The sequence below is a fragment of the Mobula hypostoma genome, chromosome 17 (genome assembly GCF_963921235.1).
Source record: "Mobula hypostoma chromosome 17, sMobHyp1.1, whole genome shotgun sequence".
NCBI classification, from domain to species: Eukaryota; Metazoa; Chordata; class Chondrichthyes; order Myliobatiformes; family Myliobatidae; genus Mobula; species Mobula hypostoma.
In genome coordinates this window covers 17,038,616-17,050,174 of record NC_086113.1, presented here as the reverse complement: position 1 = coordinate 17,050,174, position 11,559 = coordinate 17,038,616, and the positions used below count along the sequence as shown (strand labels likewise).

The following is an 11,559-nucleotide window of genomic DNA, read 5'->3' as shown; positions in this document are numbered from 1 at the left end:
GAGTCACCTTTTATTTTTATTATTTACTTATTTATTAAGACACAGCGTGGATCAGGCCCTTCTGGCCTCTTGAGCCACACTGTCCAGCAATGCCCCGATCCTGGCCTAGTCACAGGGCAATTTAAAATGACTAATTAACCTACCAACCGGTACGTCTTTGGACTGGGGAAGGAAACCGGAGCGCCCGGAGGAAACCGATACGGTCACGGGGAGAACGTACAAACTCCTTACAGACAGTGACATGAACTGAACTCAGATCACCTGCATTGTGCTAACCACTACTGTTCCATGCCGCCCCAGTTATTTTGAGAGTGTGCTCCTGCTAATGGAAATATCCAGTCCATCTATCCAGGCCTTCCAGTATTCAAGTCCTGATGAAGGTTCCTGGCCCATAAATGTTGACAGTTTATTCCTTTTCGTAGATGCGGAATGGCCTGCTGAGTTCCTCCAGCATTTTGTATGGGTTGCCTTGGATTTCCAGCATCTGCAGATTTTTTTCCTTCCTGTATCTGGTATTGTTGTATGAGGCACAAGCCACTGTGTGACTCACCCTTGCCTTTGTCTGCGCTTGCTCCATGGTTGCAGTGTGTGTGCGAGCAAACAGGTAACTTGCTGGTATATGTAGAAATAGAGTTTGCATTGGGCTTCGCCCTGGAGGTGGACAAGATTAAGGACGGAAAAGTTGGTGTAGGAATGGGAAATGGAGCAGAAATGGCATATAATCTAATGTCAAGGTCTTTACTCCTCGTGTATGTGAAGGATGTAAGAAATAAAGTTGACTCAGTTCAGTTCAGTAACTGAGAGCCTGGGATGGCCATTGCAGAGAGAGTGCTAGTGTCTGCAAACTGGTCACCTAGTCTATGCCTGGTCTAACTGGTGAACAGGAGACCACATTGGAAGAGCTTGATACAGTAGAGGAGATTAGCATAGGTACATAGACTTTTCCCTCATTAACTGGAGGGCTGTTCATGTGCCCGGATGGTAGTGAAGGAAGAAATATCAGAGCAAAGTGTGCACCCTATACAGTTGCAAAGCAACGTGCCAGAGTTCAGGAAGAGCAGATTTGGGAGTCATGGAGGGCAGAAGGTTGAAAGGGGTGAGGAGAGGAAGATTTCTGGTGGTGGGTTCACAATGCATCTGGGACAAATGGTGAATAATGACGTCCTCAATGCAGTAGGATGAAAACTGAGGATGAGGGGAGTTCTGTTCCCATCTTATTTGGAGGGAGTAGCCGAGAGAACAGGGATCCAGGAAATAGAGGATATGTGAGAGAGGACTCTATCAATCATTGTAGAAGGGAAGCCAGATTTCCTGAAGAATCAAGTTATTTCAGAAGTCCTGGAATGGAATGCCTCCTCTTGAGAGTAGAGGCAGAGGAGATGGAGAAACTGAGAGAAAGGAATAGCATTGTTACAAGAGACAAGTTGGGAAGAGGTGTAGTCTAGGTAGCTGTGGAGGTCAGTTACATTGTTTACACGTAAGGAAGAGTTTGGCATCATGTTAGGATGAGCGATAGGGCACAAAGCACAATGGAGGTTGGGGCATGAAGATAAAAGTCTCAGGGGAAGATTTTTTTGTTAATTTAAAACACAATTTCCAGTGTTAGACATCATGACCTATTTTGAAGACAGTAGTACATTCTTTGTGCATCTGCATGAATGGACTGGTCATCCCCAGCATACATGTGAGTAAATTTCACAGCAGGTGTGCATTGTATGCCCTCAGACACAAATACTCATGTCTTGGTGTCTCTGTGAAATTGTGCATGACTTGGCAAGGAAAATTACTAATTTTGTGATTGACATGGCACGCCATTGATATTTTCTGAAATCAACTTGCTGGTGAAATTCTGACCCTAGCATGCTCTGCATTGCATAGCATAATTTCTTAACGTGGAGCAAAGAAGAGTACAGCACAGGAACAGGCTATTTGGCCCACAATGTTGTGCCAAACCAGCTAAAAGGCAAATCAAAAACATCAAAACACTATTCCTTCCTATCTACACCATGTCCATTTCTCGCGATCTTCCTTGCATCCATGTGCCTATCTAAATGTCTCTTAAAAGCCTCCAGTATATTTGCCTCAACCACCATACCAGGCAGCACATTCCAGGCATCCATGACTGTCTGAATTAAAAGAACTTACCTCTCATATCCCCTTTGAACCTACGCCCTCTCACCTTCAATGCATGCCCTCTGTTATTAGAGATTTCAAACCTGGGAAACAGATACTCAATAAATCTTTGGATTTTTTTTTCTCATTATGATTTATAAAACAGAGAATTACTCTGACAAAAATGCTGAATAAGAATTTATTTCAGCTCACTCCTCATATCCTGCTGTAAAGGTATGGTGATAGGTATAGTGAAAAATGTGAACAAAATATTGCAGCACAAAGAGAATTAACTTCCTCTAACTACATCCATTAACTAATCTTCGGGATAACAATTTGTCATGCTAATTTTCTGAAATGTTACTTTGGGAAACATACTTTCATTAAACTGTTCTTAACAGGGAATGAGATGTATTTCTCACACTGTCTTTTATTACGTGCTGTGGAGTTCAGCCAAATGAAGTGTGCTGGAAAAGAAGTTCAAATGCAATTACTGGCAATGGATGTAGTTGCTCGGGGAGTATCTGAAACACCTATTACCAATCACTTAAAGTCTAAGTAACTGCTTTGGGACATTTACCCTGTGATTGTAAGTAATTTCCCATTTGGAAATGGAGAATTATGGCTACTATTAATGCTTTCAAATACTTTCAAAATATTCATCTGTTAATGTCTTTTGAACTGATATTATGCAAGTTCAAATGTTCCCTTAATGTGATGTAAAATTTGCAAAGAATAGGAATGTTCAATATTTAATAGATGTGAAGACCTACTTCAATGATATTGCCTAAATGGATCTTTTTTTCTTACTTGAGTTAAGCTAAATTTTCCTCATTAAAGCTGCAGGAATTGGAGTTGGAACATATTAGAATGGATATTTATCCACTCTGCTGCAATTTTGAATGAAGAAGGAATCATTCTGCAATTAAACAGCATTTTGCTTATAGGCTTTGAGTATTAAGGAAGGAGATACCAACAATGCATACTTTATTACAGGTGGTCAGCAACCTACCATCAAAACTGGCTGGTACAAAATTGTATCAAAGCTTATGTTTCATGATACAACCAGATCTAAAATGTACAGTAAACCTACATCAATATACCCTATTATATCGAGCTTTCAATTGAATCATGGGGTCACATCTTGCCTCGCTGTCTTCTATTCTTTGTCCTTGCTATGATGGAAATTCTAAGTAGTGAACGAGAATGTATGCAAGAATAATTAGATGTGCCAGGCATTCAAAGTATAAATTAATACAAAAATAGATAGTCTGCATTTGAAAAGATTTTATTTTACACATTTCACCATCAATTTCGGAAATCTCCGCTATTTTCTTTTTTTTTATCTCCACTCTATTCATGGACATATATTTCTCTCTGTCTTTTAAAACGTAACATGCTGTAAGGTTTCCAATATCTGGACTTCCCAGTTGAGAAGTTTAAAAAAGTCACAGACACACAATTTGTAGGTGAGGTGGTGCTTATATTTGTATCTCTCTCTGCACTTCATTAGCTTCTATATCATTCCTATTGAAGTGACTCCTTTCTCCTCTGCCAACATTCCTGGGGAAGAACTTACACTACTTCCTCATGAACTGTGAACTACTTTGTCCTTGCCTCAGATTTTCTAAAATACTCCATGGTGAATTGCTTGTAAGCCACGGCAAATCTTTAAACCTCGCAGAAGCATTCAAATTTTACCCTTTGCAAGACCAACAGTTCTGTCATGTGGAAATTATTCAACCCATTTGCACCAGAAATATCTAATAGATATTTATGCTCCTTATGGCCTGGTATTATACTGGTTTATCTCTTTGCCGACTCATTTATTTGAAACATCTTCATGTTTCAGAGGCTTTAGACTGTCAAGGAGGAAATATTATTCATTTAATGTTTGTTCAAAGAAAAATAATTGAAGTATGGAAGTTATTTCTGCCAGAAATTGACCTTTGACAGTCAACCAGATTGACTTCAAACGCAAATCCAATTAATTTTTATAACAGCATTTTATTCAGCAGGATATAAATATTAGTTATTGTTTGTGAAGGTAATAAATTACATATTTTTGTTCTCAATTCATTTACTTTTCATGATTAACTCAGAGGTACCAACAAATCTGATTCCTGCTGCAGCTTTAGCTTTTGCAGTTGAAGATTAGCTTTATTTGTCACATGTACGTTGAAACGTTGAAACTTGCATTGAAGTGGATCTTTTTTTTTGGTCAAATTAAATGAGCCAGTTTTGAGCTGAGCAGTCTGCAAGCTTTGCCACACTCCTGGTGCCAACATAGAGTGCCCACAACTCACTAATCATAGTAATTATGATTAATCATAGCCATTCGTCTTTGGAATGCGGCAGGAAACTGGAGCATCCAGAGGAAACCCACGTAATCATAGGGGAGAATGGGCAATCTCCGTACAGGCGGTGGCAGGATTGAACCATCACTGGTGTTGGCTGGCACTGTAAAGCGAAGCGGTAAGCGCTACATTACTGTGCCAACCCTAATGGATAATTATGATTATCCATTGATATCAGTAGAGTTTCTGTTGAAACAACAGAAATTTGTCCCGACAGAAGGAGGTTTTAATTGAAGAGTTTGAAATTTTTAGGTTGCAGTTCTGGTAAATGTAAATGCTTAAGCTCCACTTGCACAAGGGTTGGATGATACTTGGATGCTTTCCATCACTTGAGCATAGGAACGTTTTCTCCGACTGAATCGCGTGTACCATTGCAAAAGATAATATTGGGCCACTTTCACACATTTGGTGCGGTCTTTCATTGATTCTATTATGGTTATTGGATTTACTGAGTATGCCCACAAGAAAATGAATCTCAGGGTTATACATGGTGATATATTTGTACTTCAATAATAAATTTATCTACTATGAACTTTGAACTTTGAATTTTCTTTTAATGTCATCATCATCATGGCTTGGCTTTTCAAATGAAGGTTTAGGAAGGGGGCTGCCCACGTCTTCTGCAGACTCGCAGGTGGCTGACGAGGCCAATACAGGACAGGCAGGCCCCGGCCACAGTGGCTGCTTCAGGGAGGATGGTCGTGGACGTGGGCGTGTCCTTCGGCCTGTGCAATGGTATTTTAGGTGGAGTGCAGTGTGCGCGGTACTGGCCCCACCCTTTACACCCGGGATTCATCTGCCACAGCCTAGCAAGCTGGGACGGTGGCAGCGAGGTCCTCGGGTTGTAGGATTTACGTCGGAGTGTCCTTCTCCGAGGTGGATGGCCTGACAAGGCTAACGAGCCCCACCTGCCTGGGTTTGGATTCAGAGTTGTCCTTCTCTTAGGCTGGCTGCCAACCAAGGCTAACGAGCCCAGCCTACCCATCCAGTCACACCGCCGGACACTCGGTCGCGCCATGATGTAGCAAGCTCGGTGGAAACGGGGGGCACCGGCGAGAAGGTGTTGCTACGGACGCAGTAACGTAGGAGAGGCCATTTGCAGTGGCCTCCTGCCCAGCAGGCCAGACAGTGACCACGTGGCGATCACTACACCGGGAAAGGAGAGGCGATGTATTGCGCGTTCACTTTCCCTGGGTGAGCGGGACGTCAGGCCCAGACCTCACCCACCCCCCCACTTTTAATTTACAACTCTAGCAAATCATCATGTAATTCAACTGTACTTACAAACAATATCTGCATTTATATCAGCCTTTAACTACAAGGATAGAGACTGATAGTTAGTTGAAGAAATACACTTTAGCAGGGGTTCCCAACCTGGGGTGCATGGACCCCTTGCTTAATGGTATTGGTCCATGGCATAAAAAATGTAGGGAAGCTCTGCTTCAAAGCATTGCTTAAGGGTAATGTTTAGAGAGAGAATTCTGAAGCTTAAGGCCAAGGCAGTGGAAAAACTGGCTGCCAATCCTGGAATAATTAAAACCAGGAATGTGCAAGATTCCAGAATTTAAAGAACTGGAACAAAGTGACGGTTTTAAGGAAGGGTTTGACAGATTCAAAGCATAAGGCAATAGGTGAAAGGCTCTTGACATGATTAGAACTATGGGAAAAAGTGTTTTTAGGTAGGTTTCCTTTAATATTATGCAGATGTCAGCCAACAGCAGATCAGCAGAAACCAGTCCAAATGCAATATCCTGTCGGAGAAAGTAGTTCCACACCAGTGCAGGATGATGAGAAGTAGTAGTTTTAACTGGGGACAAATACATTAAAAGTGTAAATGAGCATCTGAATGAACACGTCAGTCAGTATATTTATATTGAAAGAATTGTTAAACTGTTGAGAACTTACGGGTGCAATTATGAACGGCACACACAAAATGCTGGAGGAACTCTGCAGGTCAGGCAGCATCCATGGGAAGGAATAATGTGTCATCTTTTCAGGCCAAGACCATTCATCAGGACTCGGCCAGAAATGACAACTCTTTTATTTTTTCCATAGACGCTGCCTGACCTAATGAGTTCCTTCAGCATTTTGTGCATTTTACTCTGGATTTCCAGCATCTTCAGAACCTCTTGTGTTTATGAGGTGTGATTTTGAGTGGCATAGGGTAGGTTAGAGGATGGGATCCTGAACGAAGTGATGTTAAGAGTGGCAGGGGAGTTGAGAATGCACAATAATGCAGAGATATAAACTTATCTGTAATTGGTCTGGGATTGGCTGTCGGACAAGGATCTGAGCGTGTGGGTGTGTAAGAGAATGTGACTGGAGAGAGACGGGAAAAATGTTGAATCTAATTTAAAAATCCAGCCCATTGGCAGAGCCATGAATCTCAAAAGATAAGATTGAACCTTGCATATTGGTGCTGAAAGATACAGTGGACCTGCATATCAACTAAGACAGTGCACTAAACTCTGTTCTCTTACACCATTCTTTCTAATTAAACAATGCCTTTGTTTGTGTTTCATTGTTCAAAGTTACTTTCACCTACTGAGTTAATCAGTTGCTTTAACTTATTGCAAGTTTACTAACTAAAGTAATAATATGGGTATAAACTGTACGTGAAATACATTTTCACAATAATCACATATTATTGGTTGTTTTCAGCCTGTAAGCTGTAATTTTAAACTCTTAGTGAATTAAATACCAATTTGGTGATGGAATAGTGCAAAGCATATAGATAAATTATCTTCATCAAGAGAGGTTTGATCATTTGATTTCCATATGATCTGCACTAAGAAAGCTCCGATCTTTCTCACCCAGGAGTGAAATAAAACAATGGTATTGAAGACAAATAGGACACATAAGAAGCAATGCGGGAATAATGGAAAACAACAAGGCGGTTCCCATACACTGTATATCTAAAAGTAATGAACTTTATCAGAAAAAATGACAAAGCCTTTTGCATTCTAATTTAAATTAATTATCTTATGAATCAGCACAACCCGATTTACAATTTTATATCTTCATCACTTTATTTAAATTCTGCTTAAGTAATTTTTTTGTTAAAAACTTTGCATTTTTCAGAATGACAATCCTATATATTGAATAATTTCAGAAGCTTGGACAGCTGAAGGACTGAGGTCCAGAGGCGGCCTGTTCTGGGACTTAGGGGCCAGTGTCTATGTGCGTAGGGAAGGGAAAGGTTTGTTTTGCTGTTACATCTCATTGTATGTTGGCTGCCCGTTGTTGTTTTGAACATTGTGGGCATACTATGTTGGCGCTGGAATGTATTGTAGTGCTTGTGTGCTGCCCCCAGCACAAACTCAGATTATCTTGGTTGTTAAAGCGAACAAAACGTTTCACTGTATGTTTCAATATATAGGAGATTAATAAGTAAATCTAATCCTTGGCCTGCACTTATCCCTGAACTAAACTTGCAGTTATAATAACTTGTTGTGGTCAATTGGTGGCCAACAACTGAGACCTCAGTTTTGCAACTAGCATGGTGGCTTAAAATGATGTTTTGTAAAGTAATGAGCGAAATATGCCATTAACTCTCTGAAGTAGGGATTCTCAACACAAACTACAGCTGAAATTACTTGTGTGCTTCTCAGCTCACAGTTAAGTGTAAGGATGGACCCTTCTTCTTTGCTCCTGGCTGGAACATCATCAGGTAGCCACCAAGAGAGGATTGCATTATACAGTATGGGGACTCCAAATCACAAAATCAGAAGTTATTACCTGACAATCGTTAAGAAATCAAATGCATCATGACACAATGTTCAAAGCTCTCCATTCTCCGCATATTTGTGTGCCCATTTAAGAGCCCCGTGAAAATGTCTATTGCATTTGCCTCCACTACCACACCTGTCAGGTAGTGCATTCCAAGCACCAACTCTCTGTGTGCAAAAAATAACAGCTTTGAACTTAACCCTCTCACCTTACTGCCCTTATTATTAGACAGATAAGGGAGGTATCAGATATTAAACTGATAAGAACAGATAGCACACTTGATCTTAGCAAAAAAGGCCAGAAAACCAGTTGCTTTGGGCAGGTGGGGCTCATCAACCTTGGATGGCAGCCCACCTAGGAGAAGGAAAACTCTGATTTTAAACCTCAGCTGCCTTGTGGCCATACGCACCATGGGAAAGGCTTCGGGAATAAACCCCGAGGAAGAAATCCAGAGCCGTGGTCCCTAAAGCAGTTTGATGTTGTTCACAACTTCACTCTGGCAATCTTTGCGACGACACTGGTGCCAAGGTGTATCAGCGCTTGCCCTTCCCTTGGACTACGTCGGTGACGTGGAGAGGGGGGAGCCCGCTGTATGGACAACAGCCGGTTCTTCAAATCTTCCCGCCCAGGCTTGTACCCTGGAGAGGATACAGTCCACCAGTGGCACAAACCCATGATCCCCTGGGGTCGACGGCTGCTTACTAATAATTAGACATTTCCAACTGTGGGAGAATGATACCAATTGTCTGCTCTATCTATGACTCTCAATCTTATAAACTTCTGTCAGGTTTTAGAAATTCATCACCAGGCAGCAGCACTGAAAGTGAAACTCAGCGGTGTCAACACATTCCACTTGGCCTGCAGAGCACATAGATTTCAGCTTAGATTTTTTTGTTGACCTTTGGAAAAGATATCCTGGCAATGACACAGGATATGATTTTGTATTTTAAGGGTGTGTAAGCAGTTCTGCCTCCTTCTTTAAGGACCTGCTTTCCTATTCATGGCTTAGCCTCTTCCTTAACCGTGAATCCAAGGTCCAATGTTACAGCAACAGTGTCAAAATATGTTGAAGCCTCACGCCTTGGGACTTCATGTATATGCGTTTCTCACACATGGAACACATAATTCATAATCGCAATAAGTGCTATGCATACCAAGGATTTCTGACCATATTTAACCATTCACTTTATACTCAAACCTAATTAAGTAAAATAGTGTGCTATTGCATCAGATTTTCAGTTTACAGAATCATAAAGTTGTAAACTAATGCAGCATACTCTGACTGCCGCGCTTTCACTTTGAAAGAAGTTTGTTTTTCTTCAATTATTCCCGTCTCCAGCTCTTTACCACATAATTCTTTTTTCCTTTAAATACTTAGTCCCTTTTGATGCTTGCTATTAAATTTCATTCTATTAGGTAGTGCACTCCAGATATGAACAAAAAGTAATTTTATGTAGTGTCTGTTTATCTTGACAATGACCTAAAAGCCCTGCCACTCTGTTACTGGAAACAATTTCTTTTTACTTGCTCTGTCAAAAAAAGTACATAAAATTATTGTGGCAATTCTTTTAGAGTGCTATAATAATTTGCAGGTGAAGTCATATCCATTATCACACTGTAATCACATATGATGATCCACATAGTCCAGTGAAACTTTCCTGTGTCATCTCGCCTTATGTTATGGGTGCAGTCATTTCACGTTATGAGTGATGGAAATAAATGTCCCATAGCATTTCCATCACATTCCCTTACCACTGCTGAGAAATATTACTCACAGATTGACAGAGAGGCTTTAAATCTGGCTGGGGGGCGGGGTGGGGGGAGGGGGAAGACATTTCAACCAGTACCTGTATGGGAGAGAGTTTACCCTCATTACTGATCATCAACCATTGGTGTCCATTTTCAATCCACAGAAGAATGTTCCACTAACAACAGCAGCAGGAATGCACAGATGGGCTCTGTTTCTCAAAGGACACAATTACAAGATCGAATTCAAGAGGACAACTAATCATGGAAATGCTGATGGGTTGTCCCGTTTACCCTTGGAAAAGGAAATACCTGAAAAACTGACAAAAGAGGATATTCCCCTTGATCTACTCCCCCTAATGCAAATCAAAATTCTCCCTTTTACTGCAGAAATGATCCAAAGAGAATCTTGGATCAAAGATACCTACACTGTCTCAGGTCTACATGGTTGGAATGTGAAGCAGAAATTCCAGTTCCCCATTTTTACCAGCATCAGGCTGACCTTGCCTTTGAAGGGGAATGTGTTATGTGGCAATTGAGAGTAGTACACACATCTATGGTGATGACACAAAACACTCTGCAGATGCTGGGGTCAAAGCAGCACTCACAACATGCTGGAGGAACCCTTCGTCACAAAGGGTTCCGGCCCGAAACGTTGACTGATCATTTCCATGGATGCTGCCCGACCTGTGGAGTTCCTCCAGCGTGTTGTGAGTGTTTCTATGGTGATGAAATGCTTTGAGAGGTTGGTCATGGCTACAATGAACTCCTGCCTCAGCAATGACTAGGACCCACCACAATTTGCCTATTGCCACATTAAGGTCTAATGTAGATGCAATCTCAATGGCTCTTCACGTGGTCTTAGATCATCTGGGCAATACAAACACCTATGTCAGCCTGCTGTTCGTTGACTATAGCTCAGTGTTTAACATCATTATTTCTACGGTTCTGATCAAAAAGCTATAGATCCTGGGCCTCTGTAATTCCCTCTGCAATTGGATCCTTGACTTCCTTACCAGAAGTCCACAATCTATGCAGATTGGTAATATCATCTCCTTCTTGCTAATGATCAACACTGGTGCACCTCAGCTTTGTGTTCTTCGCCCAGTGCTCTACTCTCTCTATACTCATGACTGTGTGGCTAGGCATAGCTCAAATGCCATCTATAAATTTGCTGATGATACAACCATTGTTGGCAGAATTTCAGATGGCAACAAGAGAGCATACAAGAGCAAGATATGCCAATTACTGTAGTGGTGTCACAGCACCATGTGGCACTCAATGTCAGTAGGTCGAAAGAGCTGATTGTGGATGTCAGGAATGGTAAAATGAGGAAACACAAACCAATCCTCATAGATGGATCAAAAGTAGAGAGAGGAAGAAACATGAATTTTAAATCGACATAAAATATACAGTAAAGATTTCCATAATATTTAAAACACCAGAAATATAAGCTTGGACATCTTGTCTTTGAATCTGTAATATCTCTGCTGTTTCAGTCAAAGAATCAGTAAATAAGGAATTTTGCCGTTAGCTGTGTCAAAATGAAGATAAAGGAGATTAGCTTTATTTGTAACCTAAACATCGAAACATACAGTGAGATGCGTCATTTACG

General features: G+C 41.1%; 1 pseudogene; it reads right to left on the bottom strand.

The window, feature by feature from the left end:
• Positions 1–8,338: 8,338 nt before the first annotated feature.
• On the bottom strand, positions 8,339–8,507 carry LOC134358114 (U2 spliceosomal RNA; annotated as a pseudogene).
• Positions 8,508–11,559: the final 3,052 nt, after the last annotated feature.